We start from the raw sequence: 22,574 nt of genomic DNA on the forward strand, positions 1-22,574 counted from the left end.
AGCACCCAAGAACCAGGGATGACATCAGGAAGAGGTGGAACGACCTACGGGGGAAGGTGCATTCCGTGGTATCAAGACACCAGATTGCTGTACAGAGGACTGGCAGTGGACCCCTCCCCCTACTCCCCCACAACTAACAACATGGGAGGAGCAAGCCTTGGCGATCATGCATCTCGAGGGCCTCGCAGCAGTAGCAGGAGATCTGGATTCTGGTAAGTCAAATCTTAACTACTTCATCCCCCCCCACCCTACCTGCATGCCATCACAAACTCCTACCCCTACCCTCACCCCATCACTCCACCAACTCACATATACCCCACTAGCACAACCCACGCACCCCAATACCAAGCCCTGCATGCACCCCCAATGCATGGACACCCATCACAGACCTGCATGGACACCCATCACTCCAGCATGCCCAATAGAGAGACTCACCCAACCCACTAAATCACCACTCACACAAGACCAAGCCGACAGGGAAATCACAATCATAGAGGGAAACACACCCATGCACAAGATGGCACAAGCAGATACATTAACAATGCATTTGCATCCCAACAGGACCCCTACCCAACGTCACAGGAGAGGAGGTGCCAGCTGCATCCAGTCCCCCCCCTGAAGAGGCCCACAGTGATGACAGCAGCTCTGCACGCTTGGACCATGATGACCAACCTGGCCCATCAGGGACCTCTGGCCAGTCGGTTCCCCTGCCACAGTCCCAACCCACCACAGACCCTCTCCCCTCAGGAAACACCACCCCAGCACCCACCCAACGGGCCAATGCCACAGTCCCCAGGACACGGCCACCACTACAGGGACCCCAGGCAATCCCACAAACCCAGGACGATCAGGGACCTGGGGTCAGTGGCAGTGGGCACACGGTTCAGGGGACAGAGGCACAGGACAACAGGGAAGCTGGGAGGACTGCTGTGCGACCGGGGGAGGACAGGCACAGAGAGCCCACCCTCCATGAGGCACTATCAAACATCATGGGAGCATACCACCATTCCCAGGAGACCATGGGCCAGGTACTGGGCAAGTTGCAGGAGACCCAGCGGCTGCAGGAGGGACATTTCCTGGGGATCATGGAGGACCTAACAAAAATATACCCCATCCTGGTCACCATTGCAGGGGTTGCTGGCTGACATGGGCAAGACTATGAGGGAGGCAGTGGCACAACAAAGGGCGTCTGACACTAGCCAAACCGAGGAACAGCCTACCACCTCTGCCGGCACTAGTGGACAGGAGGCCCGCCACAGGACCAACAGGCCATCAGCACCCCACCCCCTGCATAAGGAGAACCACCCCGCAAATGGTCCCTGCAGTACAGGCAGAAGACAGAAAAACATTGCCAAGACCCCTGCCAGGAAATAGGACTCTCCTGATTGTCACCCTTCTGTCCCACTCTGTTACCCTGTCCACCTTGAACTGCCATTGCTCCCCTTCCTGCCACATTGGACAATGCACCTGTGATACCAAGAGAATGAACTCTAACTGGACATTCCTCCACCATCACCCCAGCCCATTGCACATACCCCTATACTTATTGGCACAAAAATAAACACCCTTGAAACAAATACCATACTGGAGTCAGTGTAATGATTCTCAAATGTATTAGTACAACATTATCAATGCATTGCAACATATATGTTTAGTGAAATATACTACAGGATGAACTTTGTGGGCAGCAGTACATATAGCAGGATCCAGAATGGGGCACACAGATCTGAAATTAGAGAATCCAAAGGGAGCAGTCAGTGGCCATAGACAGAGGGTAAGAGGCTGCCATGTACAATGTCCAAAAGATTACTGAAATGTTAAGTGGAGTTACAGTCTCTTACGTGTGTGTCACTGGAAGTACTGCTGTATTATGTTTGTTCTGTTGTCCACATCTTCTTCCTCTGCCTCCTCTTCGTCATTGTCCACAGGGTCCACCATTGCCACAATACCTTCTCCAGGCTCATCCTCCTGCAGAAAATGCACCAAAAGTCTCTAGGCCAGGTTGTGCACCATACAGCACGCCACGATGATCTGGCACACCTTCTTGGGTGAGTAGTACAGTTATCCACCTGTCAGATGGAGGCACCTGAACCTGGCCTTCAGGAGGCCGAAGATTCTCTCAATAACCCTCCTTGTACGCCCATGTGCCTCATTGTAACGTTCCTCTGCCCTTGTCCTGGCATTCCTCAGTGGGGTCAGTAGCCATGAGAGGTTGGAGTAACCAGAGTCACCTGTAAATATCGAGGGACAACTGTTAGACACACACTAACCCTTAGGGACCACCCCATACCCAGACACCTACTTATACTGTGTGGGGACCTTGGGCTCACCTATTAGCCACACCTGGTGCCTCTGGAGTTGGCCCATCACATATGGGATGCTGCTATTCCTCAAGATATAGGTGTCATGCACAGAGCCAGGATATTTGGCATTTACATGGGAGATGTACTAGTCCGCCAAACACACCATCTGCACATTCATCGAGTGATAGCCTTTTCTATTCCTGTAAACCTGTTAATTTCTCTGGGGGGGGGGTACAAATGCCACATGTGTACCATCAATGGCACCCATGATGTTGGGGATGTGTCCCAGGGCATAAAAGTCAGCTTTCACCATGGCCAATTCATCCACCTGGGGGAACACAGTCTAGCTGTGCATGTGTTTCAGCAGGGCAGACAAGACTCTGGACAACATGTTAGAGAACATTGGCTGAGACATCCCTGATGCCATGGCCACTGTAGTTTGAAAGGAACCACTTGCCAGGAAATGGAGCACTGACAGGACCTGCACTGGAGGGGGGATTCCTGTGGGCTGGCGGATAGCTGACATCAGGTCTGGCTCCAATTGGGCACACAGTTCTTGGATTGTGGCACGATCAAGTCTGTATGTGATGATAATGTGTCTGTCCTCCATTGTCGACAGGTCCACCAGGGGTCTGTACACCAGAGCATGCCGCCATCTCATAATCTGCCTCAGCGGTTGTAGCCTATGGAGGAGAACTGTGAGCAGAGGGTCATATTTCCACATAGATTGCACTACTGTTGGTGAGTTTACGTAACAGAAGCAGTATGTGAAGTTGAGAGTCAGTTGATGTGCCAATGTTTGCTGTGACGCAGTTACGTGCCATGCCATGTGCCCCCCTGAAATGGCGGCTGCCTGACCTGTGAGGGGGGACAAGTGGAAATGAGGTAAGTGCGCTGGCGTTGTGCGCTGTCAGGGTTATCATTGGGTCATATGGATTCCAGGAGCCAATGGCGATGTACGCCGGCGGTGACGGTACGCACCGCCGCGGACGTCACCACCATTTTCTAACTATTCACTCATTTGCTACCTGACCGTCAACAGGAGAGGACCTACACTGCAAGTGCTGCTGTGACCTGAGACTGGAAGCGACAATGGCTCATGTGTCTGGGGAAAGGGCCACTGCCTTCACTGCGGAGGAGTTGGAGAAACTGGTGGATGGGGTCAGACCCCAGTACACATTACTCTAAGGTCCTCCAGACACACAGGTGAGTACACTGTGAGCATGATGTGTGGGCAATGCATGTTTGGAGTGGTGTGGATGTAAGCCACATGTTGGGGGGTGATGAGGCGTCCTGGCCTGAGTGCTGTATGAGAGGTGATGAGTGTATGTGCATCAGGGAATGGGTGGGAACTAGTGGGCAATGAGTATGCCAGTCCGGACAGGTGAGTAATTTCCTTTTCTGCTGTCTTTTCCCTGCAGGTCAGCGCCTACCAGAAAAAGGGTATTTGGTGGGCCATCGCCATGGAGGTGCGAACCCTGGGGGACTATCGCAGGCGGAGCACCCACTGCCGCAAGAGATCGGAGGACCTGCGCCGCTGGACCAAGAAAACGCCGGAGGCCCAGCTGGGGCTGGCCTTCCAACGTGGAAGGGGTGCCCGTCGCACCATGACCCCCCGATGTTCCACATCCTGGCGGTGGACTATCCGGAGTTGGATGGGTGCTTGAGGGTATCACAGCAGCCACAAGGGGGTGAGTACAGATTCAGAAAGCTGATTTTGCATGCTCTAGGAGCTAGCTGGGTGGGGGATGTGGGCTGTGGGTGCCCCTAGGCCAGGGCGATCATGGCACGGTAGGTCCCTTGTGTGTAGGCTCTGAAGCACTCCTACCCCAATGGTACAAGTGGCCATCTGCTACTGGGCAGGGTCCTGTGGGTGTCAGGTGTGCAGATGCTGGCATTAGACATTGTACCCCATGAGCTGGTGACTACCTTAGTGACTGGTTGGGCATGGCCTAGTGCATAGGGCAGCTCACTGTGTGTTGTGTACGCCAATGGTAGTGTTGTTGATGGCATTCACCAAGTGTATCCTCTATCTCTCCCCCCCATTTTTTTGTCATTCTGTCCTTGTGTGCATTAGCATCATCTGGCGGAGGAGCAGAGGCACCGGCGACAGAGGGAGCTGCATCCCACATGGGCCTGGAGGCCAAATCCACCGAGGGTGAAGGCACCAGTGGGACAGAGGGCGAGGGGAGCTCCACAACGGGGACAGGAGGGGAGACCACTGACAGCGACTCCTCCTCCGAAGGAAGCTCCCGGGCAGTGGTGGACACCTCTGTGCCCACCCCAACAACAGGTGCAGCCACCAGCCCCCCTACCAGCACCACCCTCCCAGCAGCTCCTCAGCGTGTTTCCCGTGCCCGCTCACCCAGCGGGGTGGGCATCTCCTTCACTCCAGGCACCTCAGGCCCTGCCCCAGTCAGCCCTGCTGCCCTCAGAGAGGTGGCTATTGACCTCCTGAGATCCCTCTCTGTTGGGCAGTCAACCATACTGAATGCCATCCAGGGTGTCGAAAGGCATTTGCAGCAAACAAATGCACACCTGGAGGGCATTTATTCTGGCGTGGCGGCCCAACAGAGAGCATTTTAGGCTCAGGCCTCAGCACTGATGGCAGCCGTTGTCCCTGTGTCCATCCTCCCCTCTCCAACTTTCACTACCCAGACCCAATCCCCTCTATCTCACCCTATCCCAATCACACCTTCAGACCAGCATGCACCCAAATCAACACACAAAAGTGGCTCAGGCAAACATAAGCACCACACTTCATCTCACAGGCACTCACACAAGCACATGCCCATGCAAACACACCAACATCCACTGCCTCCACTGTGTCCCCCTCCTCCTCTTCGTCCACCTCCCTCCCAGTAGCATCTCCGCTCACGCCTGCATACACTACATATTCATCCACTATCTCCATCACCAGCATGCCCATCACTACACGCCCCTCACAAGCAGTCACCACCCTCACAATCATGCACACATCCCCTGTGTAATCTCCCAGTGTGTCTGTGACCCCTCCTCCCAAAGTACACAAACGCAAGCACCCACCCACCCAACAGCCATCCACCTCACAACAGCATCCAGCCCATGCACCTTCACCCAAACTCAGCAGATGGTCACCTCCTACAACCACTCCCTCTTCCTCCACTCCCAAACCCTCTCCATCTTCCTGTCCCAGTGTGTCTAAAAAGCTTTTACTGGCAAACATTGACCTCTTCCCTACGCCTTCCCATTTCACCCCGTCCTTCCCCTCGGGCCAGGGTGTCCAGATCCCAGGCCAGAACCTCAGCCACTAAGTCGGCGTCCGCTGTGATACCTGCAAGCCCCAGAGGATCAAAGGTGGCACCCGTCAGGGCAGCCAGTGTGCCACTGACCCTTGCAAAGTACCAACCCATTCCGCCACCTGCCAAGGTGAAGAAGGGGCTAGCATGTAGCACGGCCAAGAAGCACGACCCACCCAGCAAGGCCTCCTCCAAAACTCGAGCTGCCAGTGCCAAGGTCCCAGCAGCATCTGCCAAGGTGGGGAAGGGGAAGAAAACCCAAGGCAAGGCACTTCAGGCCTCGGAGGCTCCAGGTGAGGAACTGGTGCCCACCATCAGTACTGACAGCCCCACAACCTGTACCGCGGAGAGCACCGCTGCAGGCACCGCCAGGTGCATCACCATCTGCCCTGCCACCTGCACCACCCCCTTTTGCTGCCACCTGCACCGCCGCTGCCACAACAACTGTCAGCAACATCATCCCCAGTGGGCAGCCGTCCGAGGCTGCAGGAGACGGCCTGGTGTCTCCTTCCACCACTACCAGAACCTGCACCAGGGCCAGCACCGGCAGCATCCCTGCTGCAGACACCGCCGCAAGCACTGCCACCTGCATCCCCATCTGCACAGCCACATGCCCAGCCGGTGCCACTACATCTACCAGTAGCAGCATCCCCAGTGGGCAGCCGTCCGGCGCTGCAGGAGATGGCCTGGACCCTCCCCCCACCAGTTGAAGCACCCCCACCAGCACCGGCACTACCAGCAGTTTGCATCCTTAGTAGCCGCAGGATGGGGTCTGACTCTGCCTCCATGGAGTATCATGCTATCTGTTCCCTGCACATCTCGTGCCTCAGACACCCAGGTGAGGGAATGGGAACTGCCACACCCCAGGTGCAGCATAACTGGGTCCCCTCCAGAACCAGTGGAAAAAGCCACCCACTTGAGAGACTGTGGCTTTGCACTCCCCAGGACCAAGCAGTGGGCAAACCACCCACTTGAGAGACTGTGGCCTTGCGCTCCCCAGGACCAAGCAGTGGGCAAACCACCCACTTGAGAGACTGTGGCTTTGCACTCCCCAGGACCAAGCAGTGGGCAAACCACCTGCTTGAGAGACTGTGGCTTTGCGCTCCCCAGGACCAAGCAGTGGGCAAACCACCCACTTGAGAGACTGTGGCTTTGCACTCCCCAGGACCAAGCAGTGGGCAAACCACCCGCTTGAGAGACTGTGGCCTTGCGCTCCCCAGGACCAAGCAGTGGGCAAACCACCCACTTGAGAGACTTGAGAGACTGTGGCTTTGCACTCCCCAGGACCCAGCAGTGGGCAAACCACCCACTTGAGAGACGGTGGCTTTGCACTCCCCAGGACCAAGCGGTGGGCAAACCACCCACTTGAGAGACTGTGGCCTTGCACTTCCCAGGACCAAGCAGTGGGCAAACCACCCACTTGAGAGGCTGTGGCCTTGCACTCCCTAGGACCAAGCAGTGGGCAAACCACCCACTTGAGAGACTTGAGAGACTGTGGCTTTGCACTCCCCAGGACCAAGCTGTGGGCAAACCACCCACTTGAGAGACTTGAGAGACTGTGGCTTTGCACTCCCCAGGACCAAGCAGTGGGCAAACCACCCACTTGAGAGACTGTGGCTTTGCACTCCCCAGGACCAAGCAGTGGGCAAACCACCCAATTGAGAGACTGTGGCCTTGCACTCCCCAGGACCAAGCAGTGGGCAAACCACTCACTTGAGAGACTGTGGCTTTGCACTCCCCAGGACCAAGCAGTGGGCAAACCACCCACTTGAGAGACTGTGGCTTTGCACTCCCCAGGACCAAGCAGTGGGCAAACCACCCACTTGAGAGACTGTGGCTTTGCACTCCCCAGGACATCGCTATGGGCATGTTGCCCCCTCCAGGAGCAGTGGCTTATCTATCTTCCGGCTGAGGTGCTCCCTCCCCTTCCCCCTGAGGTGCCTGGGTGTTTTCGACCTGATGCCCCTGCAGTGTTCTCTCCGTTTTGAGGCAGGAGTCAAGTGTGGGCTTTGCCCATTATTTTTTTGCCCACTGGGCCATGGACATTTGCAAAGGACCGGTAATTTCCTTCTGTACATATTTTAAATATTTGTATATACAGTTTTTTCCAATCGTTAACTTTATCTGCATATTTCAAAATATCACTATTTGCACTCAATTCCTTTTGTCCTTGCGTTCTTCCAGGGGCCTACGGGGTGTAAATGTACTATTGCAGCATGTGTTTGTGTGTATGGTGTTGTGGGTGAAGGTGGGGGTGTTGCATGTTGCGTGTTGCATGTGTGTCACTCTCTTTTTCCTCCCCCCCTCCCCTGTGTGCTAGGTGCAGTACTCACCGTGGTCGTCGCCGCCGTCTTAGGTGTTCCTGGTGTATTAGCAGACACACCAGCATCGGCAGGACCTGCAGCCCGGGCTCCATGGCGTCCTGGTTCTTCGTTGTGTGTCGAGAGGTGAGTGGTTTCCCTTCCAAGTCCTGTTACCACTGAGCTTTTGATGCCGTTGGTACTGCCCCGGAAAAGCTGTTGGATTGGCAGGTTGTGATAGGGTGGGTGGTACATTGTGCCTGTCTGTTGGCAGTTACCACTGCAGTGTTTGTTGCTACTGCCGTGGCGGCCGGAGTGTTAAAGTGGCTGTCTGTGTTGGCGGTTTCCGCTGTGTTCCAATTTTTTTTTACCGCCGGCCTGTTGCCGGTATTACCGCCGCTTTAACACCGACCGCCATGGTTGTAATGAGGGCCATATTCTCTTCACTTTGTATCCTCAAATCTGGAACTCTCAACCTTTACTAACTTTTTGACCCAATCTATGAATTATGTTGATCTCTTAGAGAGCCTACCCATCCAACTCCTCTAGCACAATCAAAGGGAACAAGTAGTTTATGTTGAACTCTTAAGGAGGCAAACCATGCAATTCTTTTACCTATTTCTAAGCGCGTCTGTCTTTATTTGGTCAATTTCTGTTTATTTATAAGGGGACTCGTTGGAGGTTCAATAGACCTTTTGACTACGCTTAGAGTGATTCCACCATAAGTCCCAAATGCATGGCAATTACATCATCATAATCAATAAACATCATCAAATACTTTTTGGAGACAATGATCTTCACACACCATGACCCATTTGGCCACGAATAACCACACCTTTGTGTAAAATGGGAAAGTTTATTTCCCTATATTAACAATAATAATATCACATAAATTAATTTCAAAACCAGATTAGAATAGCATGTTTGGGCTTTATGCAAAGCAATTTTAGTCAAAGCTAATTCGGAAAAAAAAAAACTAGCTATGGTTCTATCAAAATAGCGGTTGGTACCTAGAAACAAAGAACAAACTTACAAGAACAATAGCATTTTGTTATACCTCTTCTCAAATGGAACAGCAAGCTGAATTATCTTCATCAGTTGGACATCCGTTCGGTCAGTTACAGCAAAAGGGCAAGGAAAGGGAATGGTTCAGACAAAGGGACTCTAAACTATCTGAACCATTTAAGCAGTAATGTCTAAGGGATCAGCATACAGCATCAGAAATGTAAGCAATAAAGTTAAAGATAGAAATAAAGTCATCAGGAACTGTTCAGCTTCTCAAACAGAATAGAATGAGCATGCCTTTCCTCTGTGCAGTAAGTTAAAATGTCCTAAAGAACATCCCACGTTGCCATTGGTCAGAAAATCGTATGTTTACAATTAAGTTTAAGTTTAATGGATTTGTAGAGCGCATGGCTACCCGGAGGCTTCCCAGCGCTAGGGAGGAAAATTTGACTCTAGCTAGATCTATGCGGTGAATAGGCGTGTCCTCAGCTTCGTCCGAAATGCAAATTCTGATTGTTCCTGCCGGAGGTCAAGAAGGAGCAAATTCCAAAAATACGTAGCTTTGACTGAGAAAGAACTCCCTCCCCAGGTTACTTTCTTGAAACGAGGTATGGTCACCATAGAGGCAGATGAAGACCTAAGTGCCCTCTGAGGGACGCAGGGCGTGATACTCTTCCTAAGGAACATGGGACCTTTATAATGGAGAGCTTTGTGTGTCATTCAGATAGCCTTAAAAATAATCCGTTGCTTAATTGGGAGTCAGTGAAGAGAGGCTGATGCTGGTTTGGCCGACAGATGTCTGGGTGTGTTCATAAGCAGGCGTGCAGCAGCATTCTGAACAACCTGCAGTCTCTTTGTTACATAGTTTGGAGAGCTGAGGAAAAGGGAGTTGCCATAGTCTAGGAGAGACAAAATCAAAGCTTGAATGATAAGCCTTCTGGCAATAAAAGGAAGAATATCAAGAGTTTTCCTCAGGGATCTCAATACGCCGAAACAAGATCCAGCAAGATTTTAAGATTGACAGTCCATCCTAAGACGCAAATCTAGCCAGAAACCCAGACTTTTTATGTTTTCCTTAGGTGAAGGAAGATTTTTATGATCTTCAAGAGCCAGAGAAGGAGACTTGAGAAGAGCAAGGTTACCAACTTTCATTATTTCAGATTTCTTATAGTTCAATTTAAGCTTAGAGATAGTCATCCATCTCGGGATATCTGCAAGGCATGAAGATAGAATGGATTGAGAGGTGTTGCTGGTGTTAGAGAGAGATACTACCAGCTGGGTGTCGTCTGCATATGACACCAAGGAAAGATGGTTCAACAATTTTAGCTAAAGGAAGCATGTAAACATTAAAGAGAGTGGGGCTCAACGAAGAGCCCAGAAGGACCCCGCAAGTGAGAGGAAGCGTGTTGAAAAAGTATGTCCGGTCCAGAACTTGGAAGGTTCTATCTTTCAAGAAGGAGGAGAACCATCTTAACGTTGTACCCTCAATTCCTACAGCCAAAATTCCTTGAAGTAATATATCATGATCCACCATGTCGAACGCAGCACTGAGATCAAGTAAAATGATGGCTGCAAGTCCGCCTGAGTCCAATAGTTTCTGAGTATCTTCCACAACTGCTAACAGAGCTATGTTGTGGTCTGAATCCCATTTGTGAAGGATGGAGAACTTTTTGTCCACATAGGCTACCCAGGCCAAATTTGCGTCCTTTTTTTCCAACATCCTAGGGATTCTTGAGGTACCCAGACTTTGTGGAATCCCTTGAAGGAGATCAAGAAATGGGAAAAAAGGGCTGCAGAAGAAGGCTTCAGTTTTTTCCCTGAAAATGGCATCAACAAAAGATTTGCAGTGCTAAAAGTACCAGCTTCCTAGGTTTCAGGAACAGGCAGACTTGAATCAGAAAATCCAATTTTTCAACACAATTTTGGCATTTTACTGGGACATACCCAATTTTTACTATTTTTTGTGCTTTCAGCCTCCTTCCAGTTAGTGACGGAAATGGGAGTGAAACCAATGCTGGATCCCAGAAAGCTAAACATTTCTGAAATGTAGACAGAATTCTGAATTCATCAAAGGGTAATTTGTGTAGATCCTACAAGGGTTTCCTACAGAAAATACCAGCTGAAATAAAACAATATTGAAATTGAGGTTAAAAAAACAACCATTTTTCTCAACGTTTTACTCTGTAACTTTTTCCTGCAATGTCAGATTTCTGAAAGCAATATACCGATATGTATGCTGCACTCTTCTGGTTGCGGTGATATATAGGGCTTGTAGGTTCATCAAGAATCCTAGGTTCCCAGAGCCAATAAATGAGCTACACCTTGCAATGGGTTTTCATTCTATAACGGGTATACAGCAATTCATTTGCTGAAATATAAAGAGCGAAAAATAGGTATCAAGAAAACCTTTGTATTTCCAAAATGGGCACAAGATAAGGAGTTGAGAAGCAGTGGTTATTTGCACATCTCTGAATTCCGGGGTGCCCATACTGGCATGTAAATTACAGGGCATTTCTCAAATAGACTTTTTTACTTACTGTCTTACATTTGGAAGGACAAAATGAGAAAGACAAGGGGCATTAACACATGTTTTGCTATTCTGTGTTCCCACAAGTCTTACAATAAAAATTGTACCTCACTTGCGTGTGTAGGTCTAATGCTCGCGACAGGAAACGCAACATGGACACATCACATTTTTACATTGAAATCTGACGTGTTTTTTGCAAAGTGCCTAGCTGTAGATTTTGGCCTCTAGCTCAGCCGGCACCTATGGAAACCTATCAAACCTGCACATTTTTTAAAACTAGACACCTAGGGGAATCGAAGATGGGGTGACTTGTGGGGCTCTAACCAGGTTCTGTTACCCAGAATCCTTTGCAAACCTCAAAATTTTGCCAGAAAAACACTTTTTTCCTCACATTTCGGTGACAGAATGTTCTGGAATCTGAGAGGAGCCACAAATTTCCTTCTACCCAGCGTTCCCCCAAGACTCCCGATAAAAATGGTACCTCACTTGTGTAGGTGGCCCAGGTGCCTGCAACAGAAAAAGGCCAAAAACCTGTACAGATTGAGGGGATAGCACAGTGAGTTGATAAGCACATATTTTTCTTTTATACATCTTTAGGCTGACTCTTCTTTGGGGACCCAGACAAGTGAGGTATCATTTTACTTGGGAGACTGAGGGGAACGCTGGGTGGTAGGAAATTTGTGCCGGAGCAGTGATCCTACAAAGGAAAGTGAGGAAATATGCTTTTTTAAGCAAATTTTGAGGTTTGCATAGGAGTCTGGGTAAGAAAATGTTGGGGATCCAGGCAAGCCACACCTCCCTGGACTCCTTGGGGTATCTAGTTTTGTCTGGGTTTGGTAGGTTTCCCTAGATGAAGGCCGCACCTGGGACCAGAAACATAGGTGCCCCCCCCCCTAAACACAGGGAGTTTTGCAATAGATCATTTTGATGTGTCCACTTACTTCTGTGATGTTCCAAACCCTAAAATTGTTAAAATAAAAGCACTTAGGTTATGTTAAATAGACCCCTTACCCACCAACCAAGTTGGTTGCATGCTTCATCATCAGGGTCCCACCCGAGACACCCAGCGTGTCACAGGTGTGCTGCGACGCCTGATTACAGCAGAGCAGGTTTTGTCATTTCTAGTACACATACTGGTTGGAACTGGCACGAGGGTGAGTGATAGTTCAGTAGATCACATTTTATTAACAAGAGATTTCACAAAAGTGAAATGCACTGTTAATAATTGAAAGGCCAAAACACTGAACCAATGACTCACAGCTCGTGAGCTGTAAAGCTGCGTCAAGGCACCAACCGCTTTACAGTCCATTCACACACCTTTCATACATGACATGCACAAGGCCATTCACACTGCCAACTGCGGGCCCAGCACATTACAACACTCGCATCAACTAACAGCGTCATTCAAGGGCCCATCACTTTCATACGCCCACATGCCTGATACAGCAATCACACCAGCTGATGGGAGTGTGTGGACTGGTGTTTGGCTGGCACCGCCAGCCAAGCGCCACCCCACGCACACCGCCACCAAGCGCCACTCCACACACACTGCCAGCCAAGCGCCACCCCATGCACACCGCCAGCCAAGCGCCACTCCACGCACATCTCCAGCCAAGCACCACTCCACACACACCGCCACCCAAGCACCGTTCCATGTACACCACCATCACTTTTTTTGTTTGTTTTTAAACAACAAAGAAACCACTAACTAATTATAAGTACAAAACTACAAACACAAAAGCTCTAACTGAATACATGACAGTAATGCCAACAGTGAAACTGAACTGTGAAAATATATAACAGGCAGTTTACGCTCACGGTATTTCCCCAAAGATTTTTTTGGGTGTGGTAACTCTTGAAACAGCCTGGAAAGCCCAGGCTTTGAAGGACAGTCCGGGTACTACATCCGGCTTTCCCTCCAGATACCTCTTCGGGCACCAACACTACATTTCTTAGCGGGAAAGTCTTTTTTGGGAGTGGAAGGAATCTGATCAGGAAAGTGGTTATCTTTCAATCTAGCCACATCCTCCACAACTGCTACTGTAGGAACTCTTGCATGATCCACCATAACAAGGCTCTCTATCACTGACTCCTGAAATTTAACAAATTTCATCCTTGACTCAGAGGAACAATCCTTAAACACTATTAAAGCATTAAAAGTTGCCAGATTGAACAAATGGACAGCCAACTTTTTATACCACACGTAAGACTTACAAACAGCAGTGTAGGGTTCCAACCTCTGATCTACTCTATCAACACAACCCATGTGCTTATTGTAATCTAAAATGCATACAGGTTTGTGTACTTCAGCAACTTGACCCCAAACAGCCACAGGTGAAGTACTCTCCTCATGGAGGGTAGTTAGCATGTACACATCCCTCCTGTATACAAATTTCAGAGCTAGCGCTCATCATTCCGCAAGGCACTGCACTGTCCCCTCTCAAGTTTCTTACAGACAAGCTCCCTTGGAAAGCCTTTCCGGTTAGAGCGGATTGTGCCACAAGCAACATTGTCTACTCTGAACAACTCCTTGAAAAACTGAACTCCATTGTAGAAGTTATCTACATACAAATGGTGACCTTTGTTAAACAGTCGTCTACCAAGTTCCCACACAATTTTCTCACTAACTCCAAAAGTGGGCGGACAACCAGGAGGATCAATACTGGAATCCCTACCAGTATAGACCCGGAAATTATAAACATACCCTGTACTACTTTCTGACAGCATATACAAATTAATTCCATACTGTGCCCTCTTGCTGGGAATGTACTGCCTAAAAACGACCCTTGAACAGGACCAAAGACTCGTCCACACTTATTTCTTTGCCTGGCACATAGAGCTCTGAAAACCGATCTATAAAATGATCAAGGACATGTCTAATCTTAAAAAGATGGTCACAATTGGGGTGATCTTGTGGCAAGGCTAAAGCATTGTTGACAAACTGCAGCATCCGAAGAAGAAGCAAATACATATTATGAGTCATTGTTGCAGGAAATATAGCCGTTGCCATCAAGGGACTAGTAGACCAATAAGAAGCCAGTGACGGCTTCCTTATCAACCCCATCAAAAAAGTCAAACCCAAGAAATGTTCATCTCTTCCAAATTTGTGGAAATCCAATGGGTAGCTCTAGACTGAGGCCTAAGTCTGGCAGTGTTGGCTCTCAAATACTGCTCCGCATACAAATTAGTCTGCTCAACAATCTCTTCCAAAAACACATCGTCCATAAACAACTCAAAGAAATTGACAGGCAAAAGGTATTCTGTATTTACTTTTCACCCTGGGAGACTAGTAAAGGCAGGCAACTGTGGCTGATCCATGTTTGGGGCAACCCAGGTGTCGGGTCTTCCAATGGGAAGCCTTTCAGCCGCTGGCTGCTGCACCACTGGCACATCGATGTCCTCCTCGAAAACAGGCCCTTCATCTGCACTGAGAGTTGCTTCCTCATCAGAAGATTCCTCTCGGACAGAAAAGTCTCTCCCAGATTCTCTCTTTTCCTCCTCTGCCTCAGATGCAGAGTCTGTCTCATAATCATGGTCAGAAGATGACTAAAAAAGCATGACAACCACCTGCTGAGCAGTCACTCTGTGGCTGGCCATGGGTCCTTTCTAAGAAGTGTAAATTGACAAATGCACCAACAACAACCAGCACTCTCTAAAATAAGTAATAAACAAAGTGTTGCTTTATTACAAAGAGTTATGTATCCAAAAACTATACCACTCACTTGCCTGAAAAAGCTAGACTCACCAGCAACTAATCTGCACAGACTCAGCAATCACCAATGATATGCCACTAAAAAGAAAAAAGAAAAGCATAATAGACAAAAGACAACACAAATATTGTGCACAAATCTAAGGACAATTTCACACACAATCCTGCACTTGGCACACCACCTACAAACATGTCATTCATGCATGGCAACAATACTCCTTTTGAGTAAATTTACTTACCTAAAACATGCAACTACGCAAATCGCAGGTCAACCACTGCCAAAACGAGCCACAACAAAAGAAGCAAAAGCTGTGAACTAGAACAAAAAAGAGAAATAAACTGTTATAATCACAAATGCAAACACTTCGCCAGTTGAGAAACGCCCCGCCACCAGTTAAAAAGTTTCCCTGGTGTCTAATCTAGTGGTCTCCGGGGAAGATGAGCCTAAAAAAATACTAGGCCGATCTGCCCCCAAAGGGGGCAGAAACAGCGTAAAATATTATGCCCCCTTGGGGGAGCAGCCCTTGCCCAAGGACCTGCCCCCCTGCACAAAAAACACACACACAAAGAGAAAATCCCTGGTGCATAGTGGATTCTGCCACCCAGGGGGCAGATGGGCCTAAAAATACAAGGCCGATCTGCCCCCAAAGGGGGCCGAACTACCTAAAAGTGTTTCTCCCCCTTTGGGGGGGTGACCCTTGCCTAAGGGGCTACCCCCCCTCAAAAAAGAAAACACATCCCAAGTGCCATCGTGGCTTCTACCCCCCCGGGGGCAGATCAGCTGAAAAATAATTAGCCGATCTGCCCCCAGCGTAGAAGTTTATGGCCCTTGCCCAAAGGGCCGCCCCCACACAAAAAACTCTCACACACACACAAACACATAATCCCTGGTGCCTAGTGGATTCTGCCCCCCTTGGGGGCAGATGGGCCAAAAAAACAAGGCCTAAACTACCTAAAAGTGTTTGTCCCCATTTGGGGGGGCGTCCCTTGTCCAAGGGGCCGCCCCCCCACACACAAAAAAACAAACCAAACATATCCCTGGTGCCATTGTGGCTTCTACCCCCCCCCAGGGGCAGATAGGCTGAAAAATAATTAGCTGATCTGCCTCCAGGGGGGGCAGAAATGGCCTATAACATAATGCCCGCTTCGGGGAGCGGCCCTTGCCCAAGGGGCCACCCCCCTGCACAAAACACATACAAGTTAAGACAACAAATTCCCTATTGCCTAGTGGGAAATCCTGCTACACGATCGCATCGTGATCGGGCAGCAGGAATGCTAAAAAAAACATCGAGGGAAGGGAAAACCATTTCCTTTTATCCGATGCCTCTTTTGAATCAATCCCCTCCCGGCCGGAGGAGAAACTTACCTCCTTCTTGGTGGACGCGCAGGAAGCAAATGGCTTCCTGTGCGTCTGGCGGCCTCTAATGATGTCAGCACGCGTTCGAATTCTGATGTCATTAGATGGGGGTGGGGGGGGCGTGAGTGGAAGTGGAAGCGATTCCCCTTCCATTCCTACCCGGAGGGTGGGAGGGAGGCCCTCGGTGGGAGCACCAGCGCTTCCCCCGAGGGCCGGGTGCAGGGCGTAACTGTTACGTCCTGGGCAAATGAGCGGTGCTGCCCAGGACGTAACCGTTACATCCCAGGCACCCTAGGGGTTAAACAGTGCAGCTTAATATGAGGCTGTGCAGAGTAGGGCCAAACCTTGCTAACTTAAAGGCTATAGTTAATAAGCAAATACATAATGTAAAATCACTAATATGACACACTACTGCAAGTTTTCTTAATGCAGGCACTTCAATTAATATTATTATTAATTTTATAAAAGCATTGCATATTTATGACGGCCACTCAAGTGGGCACATTTTCTAAGTCGCACATTATTTTGTACATTAGTCAAATTCTTAACCCATAATATATAAAATTTACTACTAATAAATTCAGCGTTCACAATAATAAAGGCTTATTTGCATCAAAAGTGCCTGCATAGCTTCAAGACAATAAATATGGCTTTTCTTTTTCAAAGTCACAGCCATTAAACCACGTCAACCTCATCTCCATTTCAGTTTGTCCATCTCCTAGGAATGACTGGATAATTCAAAAGGAGAACTATTTCCTTCAGGAGGCTATCTATGCAGCAAGATGAAAGCTTCGACAGAAAACAGTCTCCGGGAGCTTGTCCCCTTTGCTGGGCTCCCTGGAAGCCTGTATCTTCACTGTGCTGTGCGTCTAACTGACTATGAGTCAGTGTAACAGCGCCTCAAAAACCAATACACAGTCAATTGGACGCTAAGGGGACTAACTGACCTTGAATAATCGTTTTACAATCCCAATCAAGTGACGTCGCCGAGGAAGTTTAGGAGAAGAGTACTGCCCAGCCAAAATATGCACTCAAAGGCCATACATTCAGGACATATATTCTCAATAATACTATCTGCACCACATATACTTAATACATCAGAACAGTTCAGTAGTGCCTTGAATAGGGACAGAACAAACACATACATTAGTGATGAATTGCTGGTGGCTAATTTTAGAAAGGTAAGTCCTTTGTCACACTATAGTATTCTATTTAGAATGTTAATGTCACTGGATTGGTTTGAAAATAAGTGCACTGACAGTTCATCAAATTACTAAGGACCTCTTTCACGTGCTGTGCAATAAACTGTGTAATGTTTTCGGACTCTTGTAGGATGTTCCAAATGTGGGCCAAAAAACAGCAGAAGTCGCAGTAATTCTAGGCGATTTTCTTAAATATCGCGAGTCACTAACCTATCAGCGGGAGAATGAGACTCTCTGGAGGATTAGATTCCAGGACTTATCACTTTAATCCTCAAGAACTGTAACAGTTGGACCGATGTTATGAAGATTGCATTCACACTTGTTTCCCACCAAACGTGTGAGGTTGAATTCCATTAATGTAAAACGGGGAAAAAGTGGTTTGGGACCCCCACTTTTTCTCAACCCCCTCTTGGTGGATGACCTGAAACTTTCAACACAGTAGCTGAACTGACTGATTTATAAGTTTGAAAATGTCATGAAGACTCATCAAACGGCGCCAAAATTATTGGCAAAATAAAAAAACGCTCTGTATATGGAAAAATGGTCTTAACTATAACTACCTAGTGGCAACTGCCAGTAGGTAATATATATGTGTATGTATAGGTATATAGGTATAAATATATATATATATATATATATGTATATATGTATATATACATATATATATATATATACACGAACACACACATATATACATTGAAAAGAACAAAGGTTACAGGGACGTTATAGTTAGGAAATAGAATTTTTTTTAAACTTAGAAATTCACTGAAAAGAACAAAGGTTACAGGGATGTTATATTTAGGTTCTGAACTTACTCTTACAAAACCACATAAATTCTGCAGTCATAGTTGGAGTTCTTTCAAGTACACCTCGTGCCCTAAGGTAACTAACTCGCGCCCCCGCCATGCACAGTTTTTGATTGAAAAATTTGACTGCGAAAATTTGACTGTTAATGATGGTATAAAAGTTGTCATGAGTGCTAAATATCTGGGGTAATTAGCAGTGCATGGCAAGGGTGCAAGTTATAGTTACCGTAAGGCACAAGTTATAGTTACTTGAAATAATTCTAACTATAACAGGTGAATTTCTATGGTTTTGTATGTTTAAAATGTGAGCCTAGCTATAACATCCCTTTGGTGTTTTGAGTGAATTTCCATGTTTTTTTGTTTTTTAATTCTATTTCCTAACTATAACGTCCCTATAACCTTTGTTTTTCAGTGATTTTTTGTATTTTTTATAATGTGTAGTCATTTTCATTACTATATGTTAATCCAACCACCGCCATGCACAGTCTTCGAATATGCACGGTGGCAGTAGGCCGCAGGGCCTGGCCTGTGGCCACCCCTATAACCACCCAGCCATGTGCAGCAGGGTCGGCTGCAGGGCTGGCCTGCGACCAACCCCTATAACCACCCAAATCCACGCTGCAAACGGCCTTTGGTCGTGGGTGACGAGACGTGGCCGCGCCCTGTCTTTCTGGGTGTGAGAATAGGAGCGACAGGGTGTATCTGGGTGTGAGTGGCTGTGAGAGTGTCTGTCTGAGTGTGAGAGTGGGTGCATCAGTGTCTTAGTGGGTCTGTGACTGGGTGCTTCAGTGTCTGTGTGGGTCTGTGAGTGGGTTCGTCAGTGTTTCAGTGAGTCTGTGAGTGGGCACATGAGGGTCTAAGTACGGATGTGAGTGAATGCATGAGGGTCTGAGTGGGTCTGTGAGTGGGTGTGTAAGGGTCCGAGTGGGTGTGTGAGTGGGAGAAGAGAGAGAGAGTGAGAGAGAGAGATAAAGAGTTTTTTAGGCTTTGATGAATGAAAATAAAAATGTATTTGTCAATTAAAAAGAGTGAAATCACCTTTTAGTATGAACCCTAAGCTTTTTCAGTTTAAAAGAGATTAAAGAAGGAAAATGACAATGGGCACACCTGGAGTAGAACCCTTAACTTTCGTTGTGAGGGTCTGTGACCTTAACCTTTAGACCATTGGTGACTCCTTACTGTGATGCTTCCAGATATATCTATGACCATCTACCCACATGTGACTGGAAAAAAACGTGACTGTTCCATCACTAGGAAGGTTTAACAGTCAAAACACTAGTAAATAAACAAACACACTGCCAAGCAATACTAGGATTTGAACCTTCAGCCTACTGAGTGACAGCACAAGACCTTGAGCATTATGCCAGAAGTGACTTTGGTTTGCAGTGTTTCAAAATATCACTATAATATTCGAACCAAACATCTTGAGAGAGAGTGAGAGTGACAGAACCGTGGGGGGTACCTGAAGACCCCCGCAGTCCTAGCCGGCTCCCCGTGTCCTGCGAGAGCCGGCATTGTTCCCACAAGCGGGAGAAATATTTTCATCTGTTTCCCTGCAGCACCCGCTGTCGAAAGTGGACTTTGTTTGCTTTTGCTTGGTGGTAGCTGTTAGCTTCCACCAAGCAAAAACAAACAGCTATGTCCCAGGGGTTGGCACCCCATGACATAGCAGGAGCTGGCCCTGGGGGATAGGGGTCCCCAGGGCCATTATAGGCCCCATGAGGGGGGCCGTGCAGCCCACCTCCAATTAAATAGCCCTGGGGAGGTGATGGTCCCCGGGGGCAGAGGTCCGTAACGGACCCTGTTAGTTATTTAAATTGTGCCTCGGGGAGGGGGCAGTACCAGCGGTCCCCAGGGCCATTATTGGCTCCAGGAGGGAGGTCACGCGGCCCTCCTCCAATGTAATCTAGGCCCAGTGAGGTGGTGGTGCCCGAGGCTCGGGGTCGCAACGGAACCGCTTAATTCTTTTATTGTAGCCATGGGGAGGTGGCAGTCCACGGGGGCTGTGGGGGACCGCCCCCCCTGCATTCACCTACTTAGATGCCCCTGGGAAGTAGCAGTCCCCGGGGGGGGGGCGGATCCAGGCTGACCCTTGCATTCAAAATGTCAATGCCTCTGGGACCTGGCCCACCCAGGGCTTCTTAAAAACAAGAAAGACAGCCCACATGTCTTAAAAAAATATTTCCAGCTAATTTGCGACATCCCTCTGTGACCTCAGCACCAGATCTAAGTGGTTAGGGTGATTCTACCCTGGCCTCTTGTCTTATTTTTTTACCTTTTTTGTGTTTGAAGTGTAGGCAGCCAATCAAAGCTCTGCATTTCCTTGCATGAGATCGTCATTATTCACGAAGTGGGACTGGCCAGCTATATACAAATTTGGATTTCCATTAATGTCTCATTACTGTAATAACATAATCATTAATAATTAGTACAAAACCACACTTTAATATCATATTTTATCAACATTAGTCGTTTCTATTAGTTCCCGTATATAATGGCGACCACTCCCCGTGGTCACATTTCAAGTGCACGTTTAAGCAAAATACATTAATACAATTTCTAAGCTGCATTATCACACATTAGTTCATAAACATTTCATGTTAATATAGATTAAATAAGCTACGCTCTCTCAGTTACTTGAAATAACTATATAACTGCTGAATTTCTCTGGCTTTGTGCAAGTAAATTCGGACCCTAACTATAACGTCCCTGTAACCTTTGATTTTGTAAGTGAATTTCTATGAGTTTTTTTTATTCTATTTTCTAACTATAATGTCCCTATAATGTCCCTGTATCCTTCGTTATTTTTTCAGTGAATACATATATATATATATATGTAATATAAAACACAACAACGCTGACAGACCTTAGGTGCAGGGCCCGTTCTCTTTTTTTCTCCCTTTTCTCCTAAAAACGTGCTCGTTTATGTTCTGTGGAGCTCTTCAAAAATATGTTAGTTAGTCCAGCTCACAGCTGTGGAAAATTCGCTGCTAGCGTTGCAGTGTTTATCTTTTCATTCACGGCCCCTGCAGCTTCTCTAAAAGGGGTAGGTTCCTGCCCGCTGCCATAGAAACAAGCAAACACTTTAACGAGGAGGCCTAGCCAGACAGCATCTCCACTCGCTCGAAGCTGATTTGCCCAAACAGGAGGGGCATCATCTTGTCCTAAAGTCGGGCTTCCCGCTCTGCCGCCGTCATCCAGCGAACGCCCGAATCTTGGCTGATTCGATGTCATTAAGCTCTATTAAAAGCACTACGAGCGGCCAGGGTCGCTGCCACGGAAAGATGGGAAGACCGACAGCCTACATAAGGCCCGGGGCCACAGGGGCCAGCTTTTCTTCAGCCCACTGAAGCCCGGAACCAGAAGACAGAGCCAGCGGGGATAGCTGGTAAGGAGGGAGAGGGGCTCTAAGTAGGCATGCGTGGCTGGGGGTATGATGTTCTGAGTTTGAGGTGCCTCTGCCTGCGAAATTTCAGTGAATGTGTTTATTGCCTTGTCGTCAGAATTACATTCTACACCCTTGCGTGAGTTGTTTTCTGAAGTCTCAATGGTCCTTGATCATTGTTTCCCAACTCACTAGTCTGATGACGTTTGGCCAAATTATTGTTTTTGTGTTCGATATATAACTCTATGGAACACCTGTACAGTTCTACGAGCCCCCCCCCCCCTCCTTCTCCTGCAAAAACATATTGATGGCACTGCACTTAATATGGATGCCACATAAAGGGCTCGAGCCTAATGGGAGCTGTTAGCAGCTCGAGAGCTGTTGTGTGCGGAGCAGTGTTGTGCTAAGGGTGCCATGGGTCGTCTGCAAGCAAGAAAAGTCGGTATAGTTAGCCATATTTAGGAGCCTGGGGAGAGTGCACTTGCTGCAACATTCATATCTGTGCTCTTAGGGTCTCATTTACGAGGCCCTGGAGGCACACTGCGCCACTGGAGGTCCATTTTTTTGCTCCAGTGGCCGTGTGTGCCAGCCCATATTTACAAGGCCATATTTCACAAGGCCACGCAAAGCCACCCTGCATAGTTTTCATGGTCTTGTAAATACAGACCCTTTTCAAGCATAACACTGCCAAGCAAACCCCAT

The 22,574-nt window shown here is 48.2% G+C and overlaps 1 protein-coding gene across 1 annotated transcript in view; it reads left to right on the forward strand.

Annotated features, from left to right (window-relative positions):
• Nucleotides 1–21,553: 21,553 nt before the first annotated feature.
• Nucleotides 21,554–22,574, forward strand: part of NIM1K (NIM1 serine/threonine protein kinase) — a 320,818-nt gene continuing 319,797 nt past the window's right edge. The window contains exon 1 of the mRNA XM_069221493.1: nucleotides 21,554–21,875. The gene's annotated coding sequence lies outside the window, so the exon portion shown is untranslated. The remainder of the gene's footprint in view (nucleotides 21,876–22,574) is intronic.

Source organism: Pleurodeles waltl, chromosome 1_1 (genome assembly GCF_031143425.1).
Source record: "Pleurodeles waltl isolate 20211129_DDA chromosome 1_1, aPleWal1.hap1.20221129, whole genome shotgun sequence".
Classification (NCBI taxonomy): domain Eukaryota; kingdom Metazoa; phylum Chordata; class Amphibia; order Caudata; family Salamandridae; genus Pleurodeles; species Pleurodeles waltl.